The following is a 27,015-nucleotide window of genomic DNA, read 5'->3' on the forward strand; positions in this document are numbered from 1 at the left end:
TAAATATATATATAAACAAGGAAGAATTAGCTGGCAATGACTTTTACCGACTTGCCAACTGATGCTACGTAATGAATGCTAAAGAAGGTACAAATAGCAAAGATTAATGTTTTCAGATCTAACTCATAAAGAAAAGCCCAAATAAAATATTTCTTGAAATACATGCATATGCAAAAATGCATTTCTTGTGTGTGGCAAAGGCTGAATCTTGGTTGTGGTTTGTTTTTTTTTTTTGGTAATAGTTTAGTTACAGTAAGGAAATAATAGTGAATGCTGAAGTAGGCAAAAGATAAGCCAGTTTGATAGAAAACTAGAGAGATCATGCAATGCAAAAGCCAAGTCATAGTATGGGCTTTTCTGAACTTGACAAATGTTAGGCCAAGAAAATAATCTCAGAGAAGGGTATCATTAATGTGAAAGTGTAAATATATCTGTCCTTTTCAAGCCATTGGAGAAGCAAAGGTAATTAGAAATTTTGCCCTGATGTTATATAATGCATCAAACATAATTTTTTTTCAGTGCATTAAAAGTGAGTTGAAAGCCATCTGCGTCTTGCTGCGTCTTTGCTTGGACAGGTTATGTGACAGTCATATAATTGAGTATCACTTGTGAACACTTTTCAAGACGTAGACCAGGTTTATGCATCTAGGTCATTTAGACACTTGAATTCCAGGCAGCCTGCAGAAAGCTGTTGACTCGTTTCATGGAGACCTTTAGCAGGCTGTCTAGCTAAAGGAGCATATCATTAAAATACTGCGTTGCAGGTAATGCCAACAGACCAAAAAATTAATTTGTAAACCAACCGGAGCCATTCAGTGGTTCCTTTCTAAGTCATGGTGATATTGATCATGATGTACCATAAATCTAGGACTGAAAGTTTTTGCATCCACAACTCTGCACTCTTCTCCCAGGCGCCCACGGCTTGCTCTCTTGGCTGCCTTGCCTCATGTCCATCTGTTTGGACTGCAGGATTGGAGTACTAGCCTCTCATTTCTTCTTGTACTCCACAACATCTGTTGGCACTAATAAGCCAAGGCAACATAGCTCAAGGGTAAGTAAAAAAAATGTGACATTTGTAAACCCTAGCATAAGGTTTTCTGATAAACAGAATTATAAATGGGATAGGTATGAGAAAACCATAGTTATAAAATAGTTCTACTTATTTGATCTGGAAGAATTAACTGCATGCAGTGCTGAGCTTTGGAGACTGCCTGACCATAGTGGATGAAAGGTAAGTTGCAAGGTTTGCAGTTGCTTGGTGGGCAGCAAACACTGGAATTGTTTCAACTTGATCTGTTCATCAAATGATAACTGTTAACCAGGGGAGTGTATGTGAGGTCTACAGGCATAAACAGTAGAAAAACCCTACAGATAAAATCTATTTAATTTATGATTTATTTGTTCCAGTATAGTTCACAGCAGCTCTGGTTCCTACCACTTGACTGGACTTTGCCCTTGTGGTTATTCTTTCTTCACATAAATGTCTTACAGTTCTCACAAATGCAACAACAGTTCCTCTAGGTTGTCTCCTGTCAGTGCAGATAATGAAATGATCCTGTCATCTATCTGCTATTTAACAAGTGGTTAATCCTGGATTGAGCAAGGTCAGTTTTCCTGGGTGTAGGCTGGGTGGATAATGACCTTCCAGTGAGTGGTGTCTTGTCTAACCTAAAAGGCAGCACCGCTCGATGACTTCTGCATTTTATAAAAATAAGATAATTTGGAGAGAAAATATTTTGAAGGTAACCAAAATATCTCTGGCAATTAAAAAAAAAAAAAAAAAAAATTGTTAATTTCTCCCATTTGCTTTCCGTTTTTGTCAACTTGTTAAAACTTCAACCTAATGTATGGACAACCTTTTTTCTTTCCAAAATTGTATTAATTATCTAGGGAGAAAAGATTTTCTATTTTCTTCTGGAGATAAATACAATAGGTGTATGAGTCTGCTTGTAAGATTAAAATTAGTTCACCAAAATTAGCCTTACAATCATGCGGTAAAGACAGACACTATATCTCTGCACAGATCACCTAAACTAAGCAAGATGTGAATAGACCTTTGCCAAGGAATCTCAGAAATCTGGTGAAATAATCAACCAACCAATACATTCAGATGTGGTTTCTAGAGAGGAAATAATAGAATAATTTCTGGACTGTGCTGGCTGTTAGCTGAGGGATATGTGTATCCTAAAGAGTTAAAATTATATCTTGAAATTAAGCTTTGCAGTGTTGGCTCATGGTTTCTGAGAAGTGACTGCTTTCTGCCACTTGTGCCTGTAAGGGCCCTGCTGTGCTTGCTCCCTGTGAAGAAGAAACATTGCCAGAGTACAACCACTTCCTCATCACTTTTTAATTTGGCCCTTTAGCCCAGACCTGCAAGCCAAAGACTGAGCTTTAGACTTTCTATATCAGCAAATGAACATTGCCAGCTTCCAAAAGACAAACATCTGACACCCTAGGGGTCCAGGTCCCAAGGGTGACAGTGAGGACATCATTAGGAAACCCCTAAAGGGGTTAATGCTTGGAAAGAATGAGCCTATGAACCAAGAGTGAACATAACATCAAGGACACTTGTTTGGCTTTGTGTGTGCAGACAGCTTAAACTACTTTTAATATCCATATGGTGGCTTGAAATGGCTTCGTTGTTACTTAAATTTTGGGTCTAGAGTTTGAGCTCTGGCCCTCTGGGTACGATGTTCCAGTAACCAAAACTAAGTGCCCTGGCACCACCCTGTGCAGATGTAAAAAATATCAACCCATCTAGCATGTCAGTCCTGAGCAGGAGTGCTCACTCAGGGTTCCTAAAAAAGGCAGGAAAGACTTGTGCCTGCTTATCAGCTGATGACATGGAGCAAGCTATGGAAATTGGTCCCAATATCGTCCTTATCCCTCCTTGCTATTCTAGAGCCTAAAAGCAGGCAGAGGCTGCAAATGCTTTGGAGAAGTCAGTCTCATGCCTAGTGAACCCATGGTCTGCAGTATGGTTATAGGCTGTACGGATACTTGATCTTACACTTTTAAAAGCAGGAAGAATTTTCAGCAATTTATTATGGAGGTAGAAGTGAGAGAGAAAGCAAGTTATCACTGCAGAACACAGTTTGTAGCAAAACACAGTTTAAGTTGGCCAAGGAAGGTGCTGCTTTTGTTTTGCCCTTGCTGTTCTAGCCTAGACATGATTTCCCCCATCCAGTGCTGGGTTTCAGCTGATCCCAGTAGGAGCTAGACTGGGGAGATGTTGGAGCTGAAAAATTGACCCAGAAAATACAACCTAAACAAACCAAACAAATAAAGATAGCTTTCTGCTAGTTGTGCAGATCAACATCAGGAGCAGATAGCTGCCGGTGCCAGCATAAGAGAGGAGATGACTGCTTGAAGTAACAGCTTCACTGGTTCAGGCTGGCTCATACTGGCATGCTATTGCTGTCTTAAGGCTCAAAACTAGACCACAAGCGTGCAGGACTTCATGCAGGGCTTCTAGCAAGAGAGAGATTGAACTGACTTGCTTGGAGGCAGCTGCCCAGGCATACAAAGAAATAGTGGTTGTTAGAGGAAAACAAAGATTTACCAGTCTCATGGCAAGTTCCAGGCTCAGAAATTCCTAGTTGATCCTTGATCAAATAGTGAAAAATTCAATTGAAGCAAATTTTGATATTTTTTAATAGTTTAGAAAGCTTTTTTTTCATTTCTAGTTTCCACTTATTTATGATCAATTTAGAGTCATCTTTTTCTTCCATCATTATCATAATCCTTTAGCCTAAATAACTTGCTTTACTTCATCGATGTATTTAGAGAAAGGGAATATTTTACTCCTCGCAGTTATGGTTTTACAAGGTTAAACAAACTCTGCTGATTTCCCTCAGAAATTAGCTGCTGGTTGCTCTGACCATGTTAATATCTTTTTTTTTGCCTCATACTAATTTCAGTTCATCTTACTTCAATATCAGTGGCCAGGACTACTTATAGTGTAACAAATGAAGTTTTACCAGTGACTTGTAAAATGGCATTAATAACTCCCTGTCTCTATGGAAAATACTTTGCCTGATATATTTTAGAATTACAATTGTCTTTTTCATGTCTACATCACATTGATATCTCATAGTCATCTCATGATTGACTGATACACCTACCTTTTTCTTATTCATTGTCACTTACAGACAGGAAGCCCATAGTCTGTGGTAATAAATTCTTGTTCCTGTTCCTTATGGACATGACCATGACATTTTTAATATTACTTTAATTTTCAAGATCATATAGTTCTTCTGTATATTACTCCACTCCTTCACCATGTTGACTATACTTCCCATCTTGTGTTCTTTGCAAGAAACACTTGTATTCTTTTATTCTTTTCTATTTATTTCTATTTTTAGGCAAAAAGAAATCCTATTTAAAAAAAAAATAAAAATTTAAGCAAGCAAGTTCTATGCCTCTGAGTGAAGAAACACATTGAAAGATGAACTAACCTGAAATATAAACTCAGCTATGTCTTTTTATGTGCTGTGTTTACTTATAAAGTATCAATTCTACAGTTCTGCTATCTGAATCTTAAAAAATTAATTTTTCCACTGTTTGTAATTCATCAAAGAGAGTGACAAGAAAAGCTATGGAAAAGATGACTTTAATAGAAGCATACTGTTAATTACAGCTTCACACTTATAATAAAGCACCTTATCTTGTTTAATATTATTTAAAGCTCAGTTGTGAATGAGCTCAGATCATCAGATCATCAAAGACATCAGCCTGAACTTTTTCAATTCTAAAAAAAAAAAAAAACAAAAAAAACCCCCCACTTTTAAATCAAGTTGACTTACCTAATTATGTCTAATGAAAATTAGGGACTAGTTAATTCCATGCTAGATAATTTGAGTGTTTTATTTGTTTGACTAGATTGAGCTTGTAGGTGGGTAACCATGTAATGCTAATGTTTTTGCTTCATGTAGCTCAGCACTGTATTTTATGCTAATAGTTTTTGATAATAACACACCATTTTTAGCTCTGTGATAAAATATTTTCTAGAATTTACATTGAAATACGTAATAAAAAGAAGAAAGAGACTTACTGTGTTGCATTCATATTGCAGGTTTCTACCTCTTAGGTTTCTAAGAGGTAGAAGTGATTTTAGACCATTTTTGTCAAGGACAAAGCCTTCAGTCGGTCTTTGTGGGTGTTCCCAGAAAGCACTATAGCTTGTTGAGAGATCAGATCTTATTTTCTTTGTTTCTCCTTTCTAGGGATGCTGAACTCGTAGTTATTTTCCTTGGGAGGAAAAAGAGCTTTTACCAAAGGTCCCGTTTCAACTCATCCCTAGAACTGAGCAAGGATTGAAAGCTGAGCAGATGTGTATGTATGCAAGAAGTATGACACTGCCCCAGCTTTCTGCATCTGGAGCCTGCTCATCACTACACTACCAGACTGCAGGGCTCTTGCAGACCCTTCAGGAAATTGGACTGGATTCAGCTGTGCCAAATCCCTCACCATCTGTCACCTACTCCTCATCCCGATTGCTTGCTGCCAGGCCTGGTCTTGCTCATTCGCCTCCATTAGGTACACACATTAATTGGGTTTGCTCCTTTCTGTAGAGGAAGATGTTTTGTGAGTTGTTGGTAGAAGCTTTGTTTCTTGTGGTGAGGATCTTGTTAATGATACATGAGCTGGTGAGGAGATGTTTGATGGAGGTGGGATGAGGCTCAATTTATCTGAGGAAGGAAAAAGCTTTTCTTATGTGGTAGTGAGAGGGGAAAAGTCATTGGGATTAAAAATGAACCTGTCACCACCCTTAGAGGAATGGGGAATGGGCTGTTCAGGCTGGCAGAACTCTGCTGGAAGAGGTGTACGCAGAATGAAGTCTTCCTTCTCCTGTCTCTTCTCTAATAAAATTGCTCTGTGTAAGGGCCAATTCACTTACAAATCATTTTGCTTTGTGCCCTAGTAACTGTTACTGAACTCTTTAAAGAAAGGGCAGTACTCCTTTTACATAGGTGGTTCTGTATTCTCAACAATCGCCATTGCAAGAGTGGGAGAACAGAGCTAAGCTTTAGTGTTTCTTATACTGTTTTCCTGGATGCAAAGAATTTGCTTAACAACTAGACTAACATTCCTTTTATTTTGTTAATCTAAGTGAGAAAGTAAGAGCATGACAAAATACAACAATAAAAATAACACTTAGGAAGAAGTTACCACAATACTTGTAGTGCAAGTAGATACCAAACAATAAATGTGAAAAAAGTGTTAAAAAACTTTCATAATCTGAGGGCAACACTTTCTGCTCAAGGCCTTTTTCCATAGCTATAATGATTGTATTTGGTTTCTTGCTGTTGTGTCTTTAATAGCAACCTCTGCTTTCCTGAAGGCAATCGTACACAATAAAGTAATTGAACACAACAACACGCTTGTTCTCTACTTTGTGGAACAAGACAGAGTGCTTCTAAAACAAATTCATATTGCAACTGCGTGTGCAAGAGTGGCAGATTCCTGTAGTAGGAATTTTGATGAGTATGCTGTGGTGTAATAACAAAACTGGCAGCCTATGGCAGTCTCATGGCTACTGCAGCTTCCTTGTCAAAGGATGCAGTATAAGGCATAAGATAACATACTTTGTTATCTTATAATCTTTGTAAAGGCTACAGAGGTATTTACCAGTAGGAGAAAAATACACGAGGTCTGGCGTCACAGGGTGTATCCTCTGGTCATTGCAGCTTCTTCTGTCTGTTCCTGTCTCTTCTTGGCCTCTGCGAAGACTAGGTCCTGTTTTCCTCTCACGTATCTCATCCTAGTATTTTCTCCCGAGTTTTGGTTTTGGGTTTTTTTTGTTCCAATCTTTTCCCACATGGGAAGTTTAGTTTAGTTCTCCCACATGGAAACTAAAAAGTATCTAAATCTAAATCTAAAAATCTAAATACTGTACTGTCCTACTCTTACTTCATATCCAAATAGGCAGTCACTGTTGCAGCTATCTGTACTCTTTCTAGACTCACAGTTCATCTTTAGCTAGGTTCAGTAGATGTACAGAAGACCAAAGTAGACAATCATCTCTCATGGCTGCAACTCTGTGCATGAACCTCATTCTCATCACTGACTTGTCAATAACATTTCACATTCGATTAATAATTGCTTGTTTCAGAAGGCATAAAGACAAAAGTCCTACTTTGCTCTCATGAGAAAGAAGGCACTGCCTATAAAGCAAAGTTAGTTCATGAAGAAGCACAAAACATTTTTGGCATGTCCCCATGGATGAGATTTGGATGACATTTAAAAGTCTCTGCTGCTGAGATTAATTGGCCAATGTTCCTGGAAGGTCATTATTGGCACCTTCAATTTCAGTCCAGCATTCTCATAGGAGATAAGGTTGAGTAATCCGTATTGCAGCATGTAAACACCACTTTCAATTCCTCCTTGAATTAGCCAATTTAGCATGCAGCAATGAACTTTGCAAGAAGGGCCTGAGCTCTTGTATATGTTTAATGATGTTCTAACATCTGTCAGTTGCTTAATTTCCAAAGGGGGCACCCCTTCACTTCAGGAGTGTTCTCACTCCGCAGCTCTCAGACTGGTAATCATCATTCTGCACGCTGTACTCCAAACAAAAGCACTCTGCTGTCTTGCTCTGACATCTAATGAGAATGATTGCTCTCCCACCAAAGTAGAAGCATTGCTAAGCAGCACCAAGGCAGTGATTATGGAAATAATGACAGACATTTCTCTGCTGCTTCTGTAAGAAGGTAGTGATGGGTCCTTAAGGAACAAGGCTCAACCCTGTGCAGGTGAGGCACAGCTCAGTCATTCTGTATTTGTTGGAAACTTCCTGGAGGATTTACACGTTGTCTGGTCTCCCGCTCAATCATTTTCTGACCTGAATTCGCCTGATTTTCCATTTGCTTAACCTGTGCACCTGCAGGAGAGTCAGTGTGGACTTTGTTTGGATCAGAGATTATGTCTGTTGTGACAGAGGGACCTGACAGGCAGTGGAACAGGCTTTCAAAATAGCTGAGGCTCAACTCATGTCTTGTGCCCTGGCCAGCCACTGCCTTAACCAGTGTTACAGGAGATCATAGAATCACAGAATTGTTGAACAGTTTGGGTTGGATGGGAGCTTAAAGCTCATCCACTTCCAACCCCCCTGCCATGGGCAGGGACACCTGGGCAGGTTGCTCAAAGCCCCATCCAACACCTTGACCTTGAACACTGCCGTGGATGGGGCAGCCACAACTTCTCAGGGCAACCTGTGCCAGTGCCTCACCACTCTCACAGTAAAGAATTTCTTCCTAATGCCTAATCTACATCTACCCTCTTCCAGTTTAAAACCATTACCCCTTGTCCTATCACTTCATGCTCTTATAAAAAGTCCCTTAGCAGATCAACTCAAAGAAATAATTTTGGAAAACAGACTAATAAACATCAGGACTTCTCTAAGTTTGTACAGATTTTTAAATTGACTGGGGTGTACCTTGGCCCAGGGTTCAACCAGTTCATCTGCCTGTGGTCCAGGGCCAGATCTGGTGCTGCTGAGGTGTGTGATTTTTGGCTCACTTTTGCTGATAAAGTTGTCAAGATGTGATGAAGTTTGTGAGCTGCAGATGCACACACTAATAAATGTGCAAAACCAGAGACCAAAGTGGAAGTGCTGAGACAGTAAAAATTAGCAACTTAAGGATCCACAAGGAAAAATACCACATGATAAGATATAAAGCCTTAAGGGAAATGCAGAGACTCAGAGGATACAAATTCAGCGGAATGTAGATGAGCGATACAAGCTGCAACAGAGGGTGACCTTCATCCTAGCCTGGCTGCCTGGTCAGCAGCAATTCATTGGGGTTTCATCACTGCAGGAAGTCCAGTAATGCTTAGCCTCGTAATACCTCACTCCTAAGCCTCATAATACCTCACTCCTGGCTGTTTGTTCTGTTTATCAGACAGCAAATAACTGCTTCTCACTCCAAAGTTGCATTAATTTCTCCTGCAGAACCCATATAGGGAAAAAGATGGTCCTCCTCCCCTAAACATGACCAAGTGATGACTGTTTAACAACAGGGGGTTTAGCAGAGAGCAGACTAAAATGGAAATGTAAATAATTTCCATAGACTGCTAGATTATCCTGGATTTTTTATTTTTATTTTTTATTAGAAATTTTGGGGCATGAGGATACAAATCTGGTTCAGACTCAAGTCAGGACACTTTCCAGCCTCTGGTGCAGCTCAGAATTTAGGTGATGCTTTGCTGTTCACAGCACATAGCTGAGCCTGGCATCCTCAGACAGACATGCCTCATCCACGTATCAGAGGGGTATTTAGTTTTGTCTCATTGGACCATGAGACAAAACTAAATATCACACCCAGCTGGAGCAGGGTGTGATAATAGAGGCCTGTCTTTGTTCTGACACTCATAAACTGCATCCCTACCTAATCCTAAGAAACATACTTTAATGCCTCTACTTCCCCCTCTCAAAATCTCTCTTTTCTAATTCCATTTCTTTTTCTGCCTGTTTTGGGAGGGGGGGAGCAAAGGAGGAAGGTCATGATGACGAGCTTAGCAGTTTTGTACATAAATGGAAATTGTGGCTTTGCTATTTAAAAAAGAATGTACAACATTGAGGACTGGTTTGAAATCTGTATTTTCCCTGGATGTGGAAATAAATTGCCGCATCTGTGCTGCATAACTTTTATTAAGAAGCTAATGTTTCAACCATAAAAAAGTAATAAAGTGGTGTGCTAGCAAAAGGATATGCTGTGTTACATCTAACCAATTTGCATACTATAACAGTTATGCCTGTGATACATCATTTCTATGCTCCATTTATATGCATGTTAGCATACTTGTGCGTCTGTAGGCCTATATGCTTGAATGAGGCAGTGGTTTTCCTACAGAGCTACTTCTCAGTGGAGTGACCCAAAATCTAAGTAGCTTCCTGGGACAGACAATGCACTACAAAATCTTACCTCAGAAGAGGTCATAATGTGCCAAACAGAATTGCAGGTTTGACGTGGAGGAGAAGAAGGGAGGATTTCTGGCAGCAGTTTAGCCTAGGTCATAAAATGGAGCAAAATTATGCGTGGGCAAGTTTCTCTCTTAACCAAGGGTTTGTTATATGATACTGGGCAAGTCCCTTAATCTCTCTTAAGTGGATTGATGCCACCTAATTTTGAATTGCCTAGAAACCTAACATCCTAGGCTTCCTGTATGGTCAATGAAGGGAGTATGGGACCACCAAAGGGCAGTACAACTTGCTTATCTCAGTAAGTGTTCGATGAAGCTATGGCTGAACACCGTAGTTCTTAACATGCAACTGGATGGGCTGAACCTTTCCCTCCGTCACTTCTCTGTCTAACAGTACAGATATTTTGATTCTGTATTTTTATTCTCTAGCTCACCACCTATCTGATGTTAGGACTGTTACTTTGCACCTCGTTCACTCTTCAAGCAGTAGGATGCCAGAATGCACTGAAGCCGAGGTACTGTATTAATGCAAATACCTCTATACTATAAACACCTAAATACGAGCTAAGAGACAAAATCCCATCTTTTTGCTAGTCATATTTTTACCCTTGTCTGTTGAGTATTCTTTTAACTGGAAAGGTAATGATACTTTTCAGTGCAGCCGTGTCACTTAAACTGAAATAAAGAAGTGAAAACTCTTGCAACTCTGAGCAGTTTTTCATATCAATTAGTTAACTCTCAGCAAGTCATATCTGCTAAGGAGATATTAATAGTAGCGATCAAAGAGCGAGATCACAAATGTCAAAATTTCCAGCTGAAGACATAATTACCCTAAAAAGCTTTTTATGTAACTTTTTGCTGCATCTGCTGGAATTTATGAATCACAAAAGAGAAACTAATCATCTCAAGAAAGAAATGAAAATGCATAGGTCTTCTTATATTTTATGCACACAGAAGATTTGTTATGTTTGGCTCACATACAGATTTAAATTTTTTTTAAATTAGGTAGTTTGTAAAATTGGTGGAATGAAAGTAGTGTCACATTTACAGTATTCACAGGGCAAGCATACAGCATCCCAGAAAGATGTGGTGACCAACTATTGGCTTGTCTGCAAGTTGCCATAGAAACAAAATCATCTTGCTTCAAAATGGTGTCGAATGGATGGTGTCGAATATTCAATATTTATATGATATCTTTGATATTAGAAGTAATAGACTTAGAAGGTCAGAAAGGACCTTTAGTTCATCTTACTGGGCACTGAATTTCTTGTAATATGCTCCTTATTCAACCATTAACTTGTGTTTGTCTGCAGTATGATCTCCAGAAAAGCACCTTGTACTGATCTGAAGTCAAAAAGTGAACCTAACGTAAAAAATGTGTGCCTAATATCTCATCTGAATTTGAGTTGTCTTCAGTTTAGCCAGTGGTTTTTGTTACACATTTGTCTCCTAGATTAGATATCGCCTAGCACCTGTGAATGTTTCCTATCTACTGTAGTCAAGAAACCTTCCAAACTTCTCTTTCTTAAACGTTACCACCTGCAGTAAAATGTTTATTTAGCTTTTGAATAATTTCTGTGGTTTTGCTTCTGATATTGAAGAAAAGCGGGCTGTATGTGGGGATTAAGAAGTTAACCTTTTCCGTATCTGTTTTTGTGTGCAGCCTTAAAGGCGGGAACACCCAACATCACCAGTCTTGTTGCATGTTGCACTGTTTCTCTACAGAAGAGCAGTTACTAATTATATGACAAATGCAGTAAGAGATGTTGATGTGGGATTTTGGGCTGTGCCATATGTGTATGCTTTCAGGGGAGCTGTAATTATCATCTTCCTTTGAAGCTGCTAGGTGAGTCCACATAACTCTAGGTCCCGGCTTGCCACCCAACACACTGCTCTGTATCACCGTGCTCCTCTTCTTTCTCCTATCATGTGTCAGAAATGCAGAACCAGTAACTCTGACAGTGCCTTATAGATTTGCCCTGTGGGGCACAGTGCCCATATCTATATGTGAGCTTAAAGTATCAGGATTTATGGCTAAAAGTGAGGCTACACCAAGCAAGTAGATCTGTAAAATATTTGACTACAGTCCCTCTAAAAGGCTTTGTGACCTGGATTTTGCCTCTGTGTCTGTTCTTGCAGCTTCAGAAGCTTAGCATTATGGTACACATTATTATTAGACTCAAGCATCTACTGTCTAAAGCTAATAGAGTGAACATGTGTATTACTGGAAAAATCAGTCACATTAAAAGATTTCACACATCCAAGAATTTCAATATTTTAAGCAAAATGGCTGCAGTGCTGGAGATTTCTTTCTTTTTAGAAAGAAAGAAGTATTATGAAATGTTTAAAGCTAGTAAAATTTTTTCAGCTTTACAATATGACATAAATGTGAGGAGAAAATTACCTGGGGTCTGCCTCCCATTTTTTTTTTTTTACTTTCCCTCCAGTTAAAAGTTCATTGCTCATAGAATTTTCATGATTGCTTTCAGTGCTGTCAAATTTAATACCACAGCCTCGTTTTTCCTCATCAGATCATAGAGACTAGACTGGACTGGATTGCAGCCAACACCACGTTGATTTTTTAATGTGATTTTTATGCATTGAAATACAATCTTACATTTTAACTAAACTGCAATTACCTAAATTAATCAGAACATCAAATACATAAAAGAAAAAAAACAAACCCCACAACAAATCATAGGAAAATGATCATGTAAACACAGAAAAGCTGTTCTGAAAATGGTATTTACCAGCTTCATTTCTTTTGTTCAGAGGCAGCTCAAACAGCATCTAAGAAAGCTCTAGATTATGTAGATTACACTCCAGCTCTATCCTCCACGCTTGTTCTCTGCTTAATAAGGATAGCTGGAAAATTAGCAATGGGATACTTTGGAAGACTGTCCATCTATTATCTTGCTGAGCATGGGGAAACACTAGCAGCATCTTTTTCACCAGGAAAGCTGAAGCTTTTCCACAGGAGTACACTTATATGCTTGCCATGTACTTGCAAATATCAAAAATTTTCACTGGCTTGGGAAAAAAGACCAAATTAATATGTAACTATAACTGCTTTTGTCTTGAGAGCGTATATTTACTTTCACACAGCTTTTCTTGCTGCATTAAGTGAGAAAAAATTGCATGTAGCTCCCTTTTTCAAATATAAGAATTTTCCAGAGACTACAAAGGGCTATGAGAATATTAGCGTACTAGCTAATGAAGATTATTTTGCATTTTTAATATAATGCATGAGGGAGCTATCGAGAGAATTTAAAGAATCAGGTATTTTAAAGGAGATTAGGCCTTAAGAACATCAGAAATTAAAAGCTTTAAGTCTTTTTGCAAACATGCATATTTCAAGAATATTATGAGGAGCTGCTGTCCTCAAGAGGTAACAACAATCCTGAGGTTGTGCTGGCGTTTGCTGCCTAACTGAAGAATTTAAAAGCTGTAACTCTACATCACTTAATGAACAGCACCTGTGGAGTTCAGAGGGGAATTTAAATTCCAGCTGGATGTAATTATCACTATTATTATTAGTTTATGTTCACATGCTTTTCCAGGCAGGGATCTCACTGTTTAGCTTGAAGTTTTCTTCAGTTCTATTATACAGTAAATACCAAAACATTCCAAACAGTCATGCACTAATTTGGGGAATTTTGCTTCCCCAGTATCTATAGTCACTGGAATCAAAACTTGCAAAAGACAGAGAAGAAAGCTGTACTGTGTATGAGCTAGGCAACTCCATCCCACCCCAGCAGCAAATAAGAACATGTAATACAATTAGGCTCAGTTGCTGTTTCTGTGAAGTGGTGTTGTTCAGATTTGCCCTCACCTTAAAATGCAGTAGTGTTCAAAAAAAGCAGAGCCCAGAAGCATGTTAGTGGCTGCTATATCTCTGTCAATGTAAATAAATGCCATTCTTTCTTTCTTCAGTAAACTCAAATTGCTCTCCTTGTTCCAGGCTCTTTGGTGCGCTATGTGGACTCATTTTCTCCAAATGTAAAAATCTCTAAGCCAGCAGTGGTTTGATTGCTCTGTTAATTATGTATAATCAGTCCTACTGTCAATCCACCATAAAAATGTAGACCTCTGCATGCTCCATAGTGGTGTAATTTAAGGGGCTGGAAAGTATTTGCTATATGCATAGTGTAAATACACATATCATAGAAAGTAGCTATCTAAGCATATATAAAAGGGTATGTAAACCACTCATATATAAATAATTTCTGTTTATCTGGAGCTAATGTGATAAAAACTGCATCAAGTCATACCCTTCAGATTTAAATTTCACTCATTTTGTTGCACTTCATGGTATTTCAAATAACTGTGGATTCAGAGGCAATTCGTTCTTCCACTTGCAGTGTTACCAGGGAGAGATATCACTCAGAGCCACCTCCTTGCCTAATAAACCTCACTGCTCTTAAATATAAGCATGGACTAGTCTCTACATTCTATGCTTAGAATATTTCTGAATGAATATTTCCTTTGTAATTGCTCTGAAATATAAAAGACTTCTTCAGGATATCAGGGAAATCCTAATAGTTTAAAACAAAAAAAAAAAAAAAATATTAAAATCCCGATGCTTACCCTGTCTGAAATTGAAGGAAAAAGCTGAAATCTCATTAATAGTTTTCAACAGGAAATCCAAAGTAAAAATAAATTGGTCTCATGAAAACGTAAGATTTTAATGTTTGAAAAAACTCTGAATTGTGTGCTTAGATTTAATTTGATTTAAAAATACTGCTTTCAAGAAGGGATTAATATAGAGAACTTGAAATAGTTTATTTCTAAAATGTTAAAATTTGTTAAAAGTGATTGTAGTCTACAAGAAGTTTCAACCGATCAGTTGGCAGGCAAGAGATCTTTTTCTCCTTTAAATTTGCTATTTTGAAAAAAATACTTGCTGCAAACAGAAGATCCTAATTCACAGTCTGGGTCTGCTCTGGTATCTGAATTCAGCACCAGGATGCAACTGAGAATTCCTGTCCCAAACTTACTCCTACATCTTCCATGTGGATGACTCTCATTTTTGGGGGGATTTTTTTAGCATGTGTAGAGAAGGAAGAAGTCATGTTGGCAGTACCAACATGTTTGGGACAGAAAGGAAATGAGACAGGTAAGTTAAGATCAGATCCAACTTGTCCAGCTCGTCTGTGCATGTCTTGACACAAAACACAGGTGCCAAGCAAGGAGAGCGGATCTGTGCCGCATGCTGTGCACAGGGCAGAAAGGGAGGCGAATTTCATGGGATCACAGGGAGAAGGTTCCTGGATGTGCGGCAGCTTTACACCTCAGAGGAAGGACAAAGAATTATCTTCCGTTTTGCTCTCAGAAGTCTGCTCATCCTCCCTCCTCGCTGGTGCAGTGTTCAGTGAACAGTGCATGATCCAGTCTGTGAGCTTTCTCCCCAGCTCCAGAAATACTTCCTGCGTTTAAGCTGTTCTTTGCTAGCTGTCATAGCAAATAATTATACCAATTTAAAATGTGTTTCTTTAGCCCTAGAGCTATGACTGCTTATTTCCTCTTATGCATCTATGATATAAATCAGTGATTATCAAAAAATGCCTTTGCCAGGCTCTGTGCAGTGTGCAGCGTGGTCCTTCTGGATAAGACTCAGTCATCATCATTTTATTGCTCACATCCGAAAGCTAAAAGAAAAGGAATCTTCTAATTCTCAGAAAGGTGAATTTCCATCATAATTCTGATACCCTAATGCTACACTTCATCTAGCAGCCAGCACTTAGCACAGCACCCCAGAGACACAGAAGCGAAAGCTGGGGAAAGCAGATGTAAAAGATTTTACAGTGACATCGCTGTAGGGCTGTTTATCACAATTATTAGCATGAAAATCTTGTTTGGTAGAAATCCTGCCCCTCCTCCAGACTGACAATAATTGTTTGAGTGTATGAATGAGAGGAAGAAAAGGTAATTTAGAACATAATTTTTAATGGTTATTCTCTTTTATTAATATGTCAGCTCTAGGAAGAGCTTTATGAACATGGTGAGCTAAGATGTATATGCTGTATTTCTCATGATAAAGTGTTATTTGGTGGTGGTCTTAAAAGGAAAGTGACCTATGAAAAAACTTTTCATTCTGAACAGACTCTGTTCAATAATGGGGATCTACCTGTGGAAAAGCTCCAGGGGAAGCTGAAGATAGAAACCTTTGAGCAGCGGGGAGGTTGAAGCAGCCCATTCTCAGCCATACTTAGAAATGAGCACTGTGTGATTGAACTGCCTGGCTAATGGACATAAAAAGTAGGTAAATAGGCTTGGGCAGGAAAACATGCAAGCAGCAATAGGCTTCCAAGTTGTGCAAGGGTGAAAATGATCCATCATTACTAAAGCAACAGGAATCGTGTTTTCTTCCTTGGTGTCTCCTCTTGTTTTCAGCAATTGTTATCAAGAACTAAACCCTGGGTACAGCCTGAATACAGCTTCTTCGGATTTTAGGCTAGCCTAGAGTTTAAGTCTGAAACCGACATGTCCAAAGCATGTTACATCTCAAAAGGAACAACTGCAAACAAATGGTGCAAACACACTTTTGGGGCATTTCAAGTACAGAGCTAGAAAGACTGAAAAATGTTCTTGCTATATTGCAAGTGGTTCTTTGGGGCTAGTAGGGTAAATCGTCATCTAAGCAGTAAGAATTTAAAATAATTCTTACTCCACGTCCCTTTATAAGGCACAGGCAAAATGAATCAGGTGGAGAGTAAGCTGTCATTGGTTCCAGATATAAAAAAAATACATTTAAATACTTGAGTTGTTCTGACATATATTTGGAAAAAAAAACAAAAACCCAAAACATCTGCTAATGATGCAAGAGCCTCGTTAGGATTTAGAGAAATTAGAGAAGATGCTGTATATCTGTATGTTATTTCATGTAATGGTTTGTTCTTGTATGTTGTTGTAAAAGTACTGTAGTCCTTTCTGTGCTCATACATCCCTCTTATGATTTTGACTCACTCAAATATTTGAATATACACCTCCAATAGTTTCTCGGTTATATTTTATTTGCTTTCTGTGCCCATTTCTTTCCCTGAACAAATCCCTACTGAAGCTTTAGACTACGCTCCACATGTAGTAAAAAGCCTGATATCTCCCTCACACCCACTCATTACTCATCTGAGGAGGTGCTGAACTGTTGAGGTGACAACTATATCTGACCAAGACCAAATGGTTTATTCGTGCTGCCTGAAAAGTAATGTACCATGCTCTGGGATTCGATTACCAAGCTGAAAGGGCAAGAGATGATGTCCTTCAAACTTAGTGTAAAAAGAAAAAGGAAATAGAAAAGAAAGCAAACAGACAAAACTCCCAATCTCCCCTTCCAGCTTAACTTTACCGTAAGATGAGAACTGAGCAAGGAAACATAAAACTGACCCCTGCAAAAGAAGCATGTAAAATCAGGTTATCTGGAGACTACAGTGCTGGCTGCTGGCAGTATTTAAACAGGATTGTTTCACAGCTGGGTGCAATACACAGGGAAGAGGACTGCTATTTCCTCCTCCTCTTTCCATACCTAGGTTTTCCCTCTGCTACCCATTGCGCACCTTCAGATCAGCACATTTATTCATCACAAACTTAAATGACATTCCTAACCAGAGAGATCAAACTCCATCATTACTCCCACTTTCAACTGCCCAATTTATGTTTCAGAACGGATTTATGATACTTGCCTGCCTCGTTGCCTGAGTGCCCCAAGCAATTTATTCCATAATGCCCTTCTTGTAAAGAAATTATGCCTGAATTGCTCACAGGTTAGTTCTTCTACGGCAGCACTCCATGCCCTGGTACTTTTCAATCATTCACAGTTTAAAATACCTTGAAGGCAAACTGTGATATGGGATTTTGATTATAATGTCCAGACTTAGTGCAGTTAACCTGAAGAGGGAAAAAAGAAGACTGGAGGTATCTTGGGTTATTAAATGAATTTCAGTTGTACAATAGTAGTGTGGAACTCACAGAAGTCCAAAGAATTGGACTTGGGATTTAAGAAACGTGAAGAGTTGAATTTGATATACTATCTCAAGCTAGGAGGAAAAGGAATTGAAATGCTGCAGACTTTAAAGCACCTTATAGATGGGTTGTTTAAGGCTGCCACTGTTTGGGGAAAACTAAATCAGAAATTATTTTGAATCAGTTTGTTCATCCTAGTAATTTTTTTCTAAAATAAAAGGTAGTGTCTAGGGCAGGATTTTATTTTAGATCGTTTGCAGTTAATTAGTTCTGTGTTAACTCATGCATTGTGATTGACACTTCAGCATTTAATAGGACTCAGATCTAGACGAGACTGACCTAAATGCAATCCACAGAGTAAATGTGAGTTTTACAACTAAAAGCCATGCATTAGAGGCCCATCGAGTTGCAAAGACTGGGAAGCTGTCCTGTTGTGGGAATTTGTTGTGGTCCTCAAGGAAACAGAAGGAAACCCAAATTCTTTTCCTAAGGCAGAATATGCAGAAGATGATATAGGCTGCCACTTTCATTTTACCTACGTATGTAGCCTGTATGACCCAGACAGAAATTAAAAGAAAGAACAGCTATGGTCTGGCCCTATTGAAAAACGGATGAGCAAAGGGAAAGACCTTGATAACATTAGTCTTAGTTTTATTTCATTCCATGAGTAGCCCAAATAAGTTCAATGGTATTGTTAATGGCATGAAAAATTACATAAAAGAACATTAGGGTGTCTCCCTTATGAGAATTCAGAATTAAAATAGTTACTGCTCGAACAGTAAAATAAAATCTATCATTACAGAAAATAAAATTATAAAAATAAAAATCTTGCACAATTACTGCTGTCAGTTACAGCATTACCCTATTATTGCATATATATGCAGCTTCTTAGCTGCATAATTATTTTGCTCCTAGTAATATTTCTGTAACAATATTTTTACAGTATTGTAAGGTTTGCTATAAAATCAGCCCTAAAGAAAAATGCAGAGCTGTGGGCAGGTCTGACAAATAGAAGGCAGAATATGAAGTGACAGGGAACAGAGCATGAAGTGCAAGTGCTTAAGCGCTGGGTTTCTCTTTCGTGACCTGGGAATTTTTTTGCACAGATACTCATATCCTAAGAACCCTGAAATTCAGGGCAGGACTTGAAATCTGCTCTTCACTGTGGCAGGGGACACAGCATAGCTCATTTCTGCTGTCTATCTCCATCCAAGACTCACTCCAGCAAAATTCAAACTGGAATTATGAAATCTTCTTATTGCATTCTGGAGGGTTTGCTGATGTGAGGGATGTCAAAGTGTCCATGCACAGAGACAAAGGTGTGCTTGGGACTAGCTCTGCAGCTGGACCTCCATGAGGTCCACCTTCTCAAAAACCTCTCCACCACATGAACCAAAGCACAGGAAATGGGGATACTTGGGGGATTTACTTCATCCTTCTGGTCTGAACTAAGATACTAATTCAGGTGCGCTCTAAGGGACAACCCACCCAGGTAAAGCTGGGAGCATGCTTATGTGCTTGCAGGACTCAGGCATCAATTTCTGCACTGCAAATGCAGGATGTAGCATTTAGAATAAAGATTTTTGCTACAAATGATTATGGACATAGTATTATGCAGTTCTGCATGCATCAAAAGGTTTCAAGATATCAGCCTGTAGGATTTCTAAAGCATGTAACTCATGGAAACACAATAACATGCTAACGCATGCGTCTTGCTGCAAGGAATCATGGGATCATAGAATGGTTTGGGTTAGAAAAGACCTTAAGATCATCTAGTTCCAACCCCCTGCCATGGGCAGGGATGCCTCACCCTAGACCGTGTTGCCCAAGGCTCTGTCCAACCTGGCCTTGAACACTGACAAGGATGGAGCATTTACCACTTCTCTGGGCAACCTGTTCCAGAGCCTCACCACCCTCACAGTAAAGAACTTCTTCCTTATATCCAACCTGAACTTCCCTTGTTTAAGTCTAAATCCGTTACCCCATGTCCTATCACTACAGTCACTGATGAAGAGTCCCTTTGTCCCTCTCTGGCATCCTTGTAGGCCCCCTTCAGCTACTGGAAGGCTGCTATGAGGTCTCCACGCAGGATCACCTCGTTCGACCTGCTGGTCATGCTCCTTTTGATGCAGCCCAGGATATGGTTGTCTTTCTGGGCTGCAAGCGCACACTGAGGCCGGCTTGTGTTAAGTTTCTCATCAACCAACACCCCCAAGTCCTTCTCCACAGGGCTGCTCTGAATCTCTTCTCTGCCCAGCCTGTAGCTGTGCCTGGGATTGCCCCGACCCAGGTCTAGGACCTTGCACTTGGGTTGGTTAAACTTCATAAGGTTGGCATTGGCCAACCTCACAAGCGTGTCAAGGTCCCTCTGGATGACATCCCTTCCCTCCAGCGTACCAACCGAACCACACAGCTTGGTGTCATCGGTAAACTTGCTGAGGGCGCACTCAATCCCACTGTCCATGTCACCGACAAAGATGTTGAACAAGATAAGTCCCAACACCGACCCCTGAGGGATACAATTCATTACCTGTCTCCAGCTGGACGTTGAGCTGTTGAGTGCAACTCTTTGCATGAGGCCATCCAGCCAATTCCTTATCCACCGAGTGGTCCATCCATCAAATTTATATCCCTCCAGTTTAGAGACAAGGATGTTGTGTGGGACGGTGTCGAATTCTTTGCACAAGTCCACCTCTCCTCTATCTCTTCCTCTATCACTTGCAAGAGGAAGTTGTCTTCCACACAATTGAGGAACTTCCTGGATTGCTTGTGCCGGGCCGTACCATCCCTCCAACAGATATAGGGGTGGTTAAAGTCCCCCATGAAGATGAGAGCCTGCGAGCGTGGGGCTGCTCCTATCTGCCTATAGATAACTTCATCCACAAAGTCCTCCTTATCCGGCGGTCTGTAGAAGAACCCCACAGTAATGTCCCCCATTGCGGTTCTCCCTTTGACCCTAACCCACAAGCTCTCTGTCCCCAGAGAGAATTCCGTACTCTCCAGCATATCATTGACATGAATAGCTATAACCCCTCCCTGTCTGCCTGGCCTGTCTTTCCTAAAGAGCCTATAACCTTCCATTCCAACATTCCAGTCATAGGAGCCATCCCACCAAAACGGAGCAGAAGATGGTTTGTCTCTTTCTTCTGGGAAGTCTGGAGAAAACAGATCTCCAGGGACAGTAGAAAGATCTTTAAAGAGAAAAATAAAAAATAAAAAAGCAAAACAAATAAAAAAGAGGTTTTCCAGGAAGAATTTTAAGCCCCAGATCACTCTCTGAATTGCCAAGAAAGCATCATATGTAGGCTCCTATGTGGTATCTTCTGCGTTTCCTGGGGTTTGGAAAGTATTTCTGTGCTTTGCTGAAGTACAGCTGAAAGCACTAAACCAGCAGTATGTGTGTGCACATCAGGCTATTGCAAAAGTTAAAAAATCACAGAGAAAATAGGGGTCAAGAGGGAACAGGAAGATGGCAATGAGGTGACACCACCAACACCAGGTCCTGTGAGTGGAGACTACAACACAACTACCTCACCGCTGCATTACCAGAGTGCCTCTTTAATCTGAGTTTACTTTTTCCCAGAAGTCCAGACAGGTTGAGAAGCCAACAAAACAGATATGGAATTCGAAATAGATGTAGGCAAACAGAAGGACAGACATGTTTTGAAAGCACGACCGCCCCTCGCTTTGTCTGAGAAAGAGGTCTGTACAGGGAAAAGCCTGCAAACTTTTATTTTCCTTCAACTGCTGTCATACTGATTAGGAGAATCAGGTAGGGTTTATGAGCCTTTTCTCTTCTTGTACAACGTTTCCTTCCTGACTTTCAGAGTTCACACCAGTGGTGCCTTTTAAAATTCCCCAGTGACTTTTAAATTTCCTCTTTTTCACTTTTGCCTCTCCATCTTGTCTGAGAGATTTCAGCTCACTCATCATTCCATCCTTTTCTTCAGACAGATAAGAAAAATATGAGTTCTCTAGGTGTCTGTCAAGCTCTACAGCATAGTAATTGCTGTTCGTCAAAGACCAATCATTAAAATGCACAGTCACTGCAGAGAAATAGCTGTAATGACCTGAGATAAAAGTGTTCCCTCTGTCTTTCCTGCCCCTGAGCAGGTGGTTATTGCCCCACAGTTCTGCTGCAGAGGATGGTGGTTTACTCAAAACCTGCCATAGTGCCAAGTTGGCTGCATAAGCTTCTTGATTATTACTTACATTAGCTCAATATAAACAATAGTCAAAACGATGCAAGTTCACAGACTGACATCCTCTCCCTATCACCTATTCTCAGGTACATTTAATTTTCTAACCTTCTCCTAAGCCTTCCTAATAGCATTAGCTTCAACTATCTTAACTTGTTCAGTAATTTTTCTAATTTTCCCTGAAGTGGGTGAAGCTGATGCCTGCTTTCCTGAGAAGGTTGCCTTTTGCAGTGGTAACTTCCAGGTTAATAATGGCATGAGCAGCTGAGAGAATTCAACAGCTGGATGAGAGTTGTCAAATATCTTTAGTTTGGAGGTTATATACACACAGGCTATTCAAAGATAATAAGTTTTCCTAATAACTTCATATACAAACTTTAACATTGCATTAAGCATGTTTTCTGAAAATATAAAATCCCTCCACCAAGTAAGCCTAAGGTCTAAGAGATTTCTAGTTTGAACAAACATACAGTACAGAAATGTATCACAGTCCTAAACTCATGACATCGTTGTGATTCCCTCAAAATGCTTGGCTTTCACATAAATAATAAGTTTGTGTTTTCACTCAAAATGTACTTTCTCTCCATTATGCTGCTTTCCACAAGGTCTGTTATCTACAATTTAGGCATCAGTGGCATAACCAAAGGTTCCACATGCCAATTTTGAGCCTCAGTTCATCAGTTCTTGCAGTGGTTTTATCTAGGTTTAACTGACCTGAACTTATAAGGCCATTCTGTTCATGAGGTACAAGAAGAAACAAAATCAGATTCTCTTTATACTCTTTATTTTCTCTCAGGTTTCCAGAGAAACAAAAAGATGTTGAAAGATTTATCGTCATTTTTATTCCATAACCCAGGTCTAAGCAAACTCAGCTTCACAGATTGCCTGTGCCCAAGAGTGTGGGGGCTTTGAGAGACCTCTAAATACTACATTAAACCTGGCAGAGACAGAGTTGACCTCCAAGAGGTTAGTAAACTCCCAGATCATGGAAAAAATGACACTCTTTTGTGCATGTATTACATGGTTATGAGGGCAAGGACTGTGCTAAAGGACAGGTAGATTAATTTGAGCCTCAGAGACCAAAATCTGTGAGAAGACAGTTTTGATCCATTGTGTCTCCTACCAAGATAGTCCTGCAGCGCTGACATATTGCAGTGCCCGGAGTACTGGGCTTGCTCTAAAAGCACTGCCTGATGTCTTCCTGCTGCAAATAACTTTTTCCCTCCCTCTTCTTCCTGAGACACCCCAAACTGGATGCAGTGTTTATTAGAGTCATCAGAGCTTGTTTGGTGGACTCAGTAGATCTGAGCTCAACCCAGGAGAGGGAACTACTGTATTGTTCATTAATGCCCCCCGAATATCCCAGCTGTAATCAGCTTCATTTCTGCACTGCAGAATATTGAAGATAGATAGGATGCTAGCAATTGTGCTCTAAAGGAAGAAAGAGGGGAAAAACCAGATGGTACAGGGAGGCAGAAGCAAACTGGTTTTGCAGTTACAGTGTAAACTTTAGAACTCTACAGTATTATGGAGCCTGCTGCAATTTTAAGCACCTTTGACTAGACTGCTCAACAGTGGATAACAAAAGGATCAGAAAAAAACAGGGAATCGATAAGGCTGTCAGAACTCTTTCCTCCTACTACAGTGTTTCACATTTTCTCTGTGTATCTCTCTACTTCACAGTACTTCAATAAGGCAGGAAAATGGCCGGTCTGAAAGCTGAGCTGTACAATTTACTCTGCACGCATTATCAGCTACTGCTTTAGAGATTTAGTACATGTCTAGACAGGGATCCATTTTTAAAACAAAAATTATAACACTGTATTAAAGAGAGTTATTTCTGTGTATGCTAATGTTCAAAAGGATCAGTACCCCTCTGTTCTCTGAATTTAACTTCAGTGCAATTTCAGGGATTTTACGCAGTTGTCTTTTCAGAGACAAGAAAAACGCAGTTCATTTGCAAGTATGGCAAGTATGAATAGTATCTTTTAGGGTTTTATGTCTTATCTAGGCAATTAAGAAAAAGCAAAAACTAAACAAAAAACTAGACCTAGAGATATCCTTGCCTAAAGGTTTAATTTGGAAGGCACTCTCTGAGCTCCCTATTTTTGAAAATGCTAGTTAGGACAATTTGCATAACATGGCAAATAATTATATAAAAGTGTTTCATACCTTTTAGTGTGTAGTTACATAGAGGTGTCAAGGGAGAGGAAAAGTGAGATAAGAGTCTTGAATTCAGCTGAATGTTAGTAGGATGTCCCTGCACACATATCAGATGTGGATATTTCTGAGTTGATGACAGCAGACGCTGAGCAGCCAGTAAGCCATCAGCTGTTTCTTTTCTGAATTCATCTTTATCCCTTCAGCTTCTTCTGACTATTCCAGAAAAGCAGTATCATACTTCTAAAACTGTACCAGGAATCTGGGAGCATACTCACAGCTTACCTCAGTGCTGTCTGTAGCAAAGATAGGCAGACCTCACAAGACAGGAGTCTTTGACTTTGGTCAAAGAAAGGAATTGGAGAAAAGGAATTGCCCTTCTACAGGTGTTGCTAAAACCCCCACCCACCCTTTTGTCGTTGCTGTGCAGTTGTACAGAATTGCAGGCATACAGCCAGCTGCCTCTTCCCTTGCTCATATCAAATGCCATCCTCCTTTCCCATTGTTTATTCAGCAGGGAAATCGCCTGTTCTGCTTTGGCTGGAGGAGTCTCTTTTGGGGGGAATCCTACAAGGTGGCACCTTTCCAACCTATCTTTCATGGGCTGATAACAAACTAGCAATTGTCCAAACTCTACGTGGAGTCCTCTGCTGCTAGGCGAAACAGGAATACTTCTTAGAAAAAAAGTATGGGGAGAGAGTTCCCATTTTTTTCAAATGATAGACTTCACAAGATCTCAGTTATATTTGTAGAAAGACTAAGATTATTTTGGGTTTCTCTCCAATTACATGTGGTTGCCAAGGCAATCTCTAGCTGAGGGTTCCTGGGACTTTCTGAGTCGCTGCAGAATCATAGGGCAGAAAGGGATGTGAATCTTTCCTCTCCTGGCATCTGTAAGCAGCAAGGTTTTTACTTAAGATTCGTATGTGACTGAAACAGGGGAGATCTCTCACTTGACAAATACATTCAGTAGGAAAGTTCTTAGAGAAGCAGCAAACACTCCTGTTAGCAGTGATGAATGGGAGAGTTAAGTGACTTTTACATGGTTAGGAACAGCTAACAGGGCCTAGGAGGAGAGGTAACCAAGAGATTGAAGCACAGATCTGATTATATCAGTGCATCTGACCCAGACTACTGCTCAGGTGGATTCAGGACCAAACCCTGAACAGACTTATTCTACCTCTTTTATGAACTGACTGCTGTTATTTGTACTGTGTTACCTGCACTGACACTGCACTGTTATCTGCATTAACAAAACTGCTGTACATTTCTAGTGCTTTCACAGGTAACGAGTGGAAGCTTTGTTTTAGGTGACCTGTTTGTATGTGTCTTACAAATGTGAATATTTGTTTGAATCTTGAATGAGACCTGTAGGCCGAAACTGTATGAGTTGAGCCTTTTTTTAACAGGTGAGGATATGAAAGGGGAAGCGTTAGAAGAAGTAGGCAGAGAATATGATCTAAAAGGTGGAAAACAATAAGAAAGAAGATGTTTTGTTTGTTTGTTCATTTTTTAAAAGGAAATAGGCACTGAAACCCTGGAATGTCTGTGATCCATTCACAAATGATATCTTTATCTGATATCTTTTACAACTAATTTCTTTACTGATATTCTATGATTCTATGATTCTAAATGTTTTAGATAAGCTTCAGAGTTACATCCCTCTAATTCTGAGCTTTAGTCCACTTACATCATGATCTATAAGGAACAGCATGGGGGACATTAGAAATATAAAAAGGAAGATTTGGAAGGAAAAGAAGGCAACAGAACTGTTGTGTCTGAGACTGCTTATATCTGAAATTGTACCTGAGACTATTTTCAAATTGAACATATCTGATTTCTCTACCCTCTTTACAAGTGATGATCCCAAATATATCTAAAGTCAAACCTGTTGATAAATGTGGGAGCTGAGAAAAGAAAGCATATCAATTCACAGGAAATTCACTGTCACCACAGCGTCAGCTCCACCCCAACCAAAATCTGAGATTAAAGAGAAGGGGAGAGAATCAATGCAAACTGCTGCAGACAGCAAGAAGTTTAGTCATTGGAGGCACTGCTGGTCAGGAGCCCAATGACTCCTTTTGTTATCTAGCAAAAATATTGTCATGTAAGTTTTTAATTAAGGTTAGAAAACTATTTTGATCTTTTATGTATAGCTCCAGGTACATTGCACAGTATGTAGCAACATTCCTGTGAAAGTAAAGGAGTATTTCTTTGTTTTCTCTGGCACATCGCCTACTCTGCTGCCTGAACTCCATTCCCTCTTGTGCATCCATTTTATAAAGCACACTTTATGTAAATGATGATATAACATTCTCCTCCTCCTCTGGATACATGCTTCATTTAATATAGAACACTTAGATGGTTCAGCAAAGAAGCAATATTCACTGGGAGATGTAATTTTTTCTTATCCTTCCAAAGCAACATTTCTTTTTTGTTTGTTTGTTTTTTTTCCCCTGATAGAGATTTCTGTATCACTGAATACCATAATCTGTGAGCATTTCATGAACCATAATGAGTTCTCGTAGTATCGTCCTGGGAGACGCTGTAGACTTCAGACTGCTTCACCAACCAGTTTCTCTGACCCTCCTAACAAAATGAACAAGACTGTGAAAAATAAGGTAATTAGATAACGGTGGTTCAGTATTGTGTAACAAGTTGTAAAAAAGGAAAGAAAATCTATAACATTCAGCTCTTTGGTGTTCTGCGGAAAAGTGCATAATATTTGCAATGCGTAAGACAGGTACTGTCTTGTTCTCAGTACACACCTCTG

This window comes from Strigops habroptila, chromosome 7 (assembly GCF_004027225.2).
Source record: "Strigops habroptila isolate Jane chromosome 7, bStrHab1.2.pri, whole genome shotgun sequence".
Lineage (NCBI taxonomy): Eukaryota > Metazoa > Chordata > Aves > Psittaciformes > Psittacidae > Strigops > Strigops habroptila.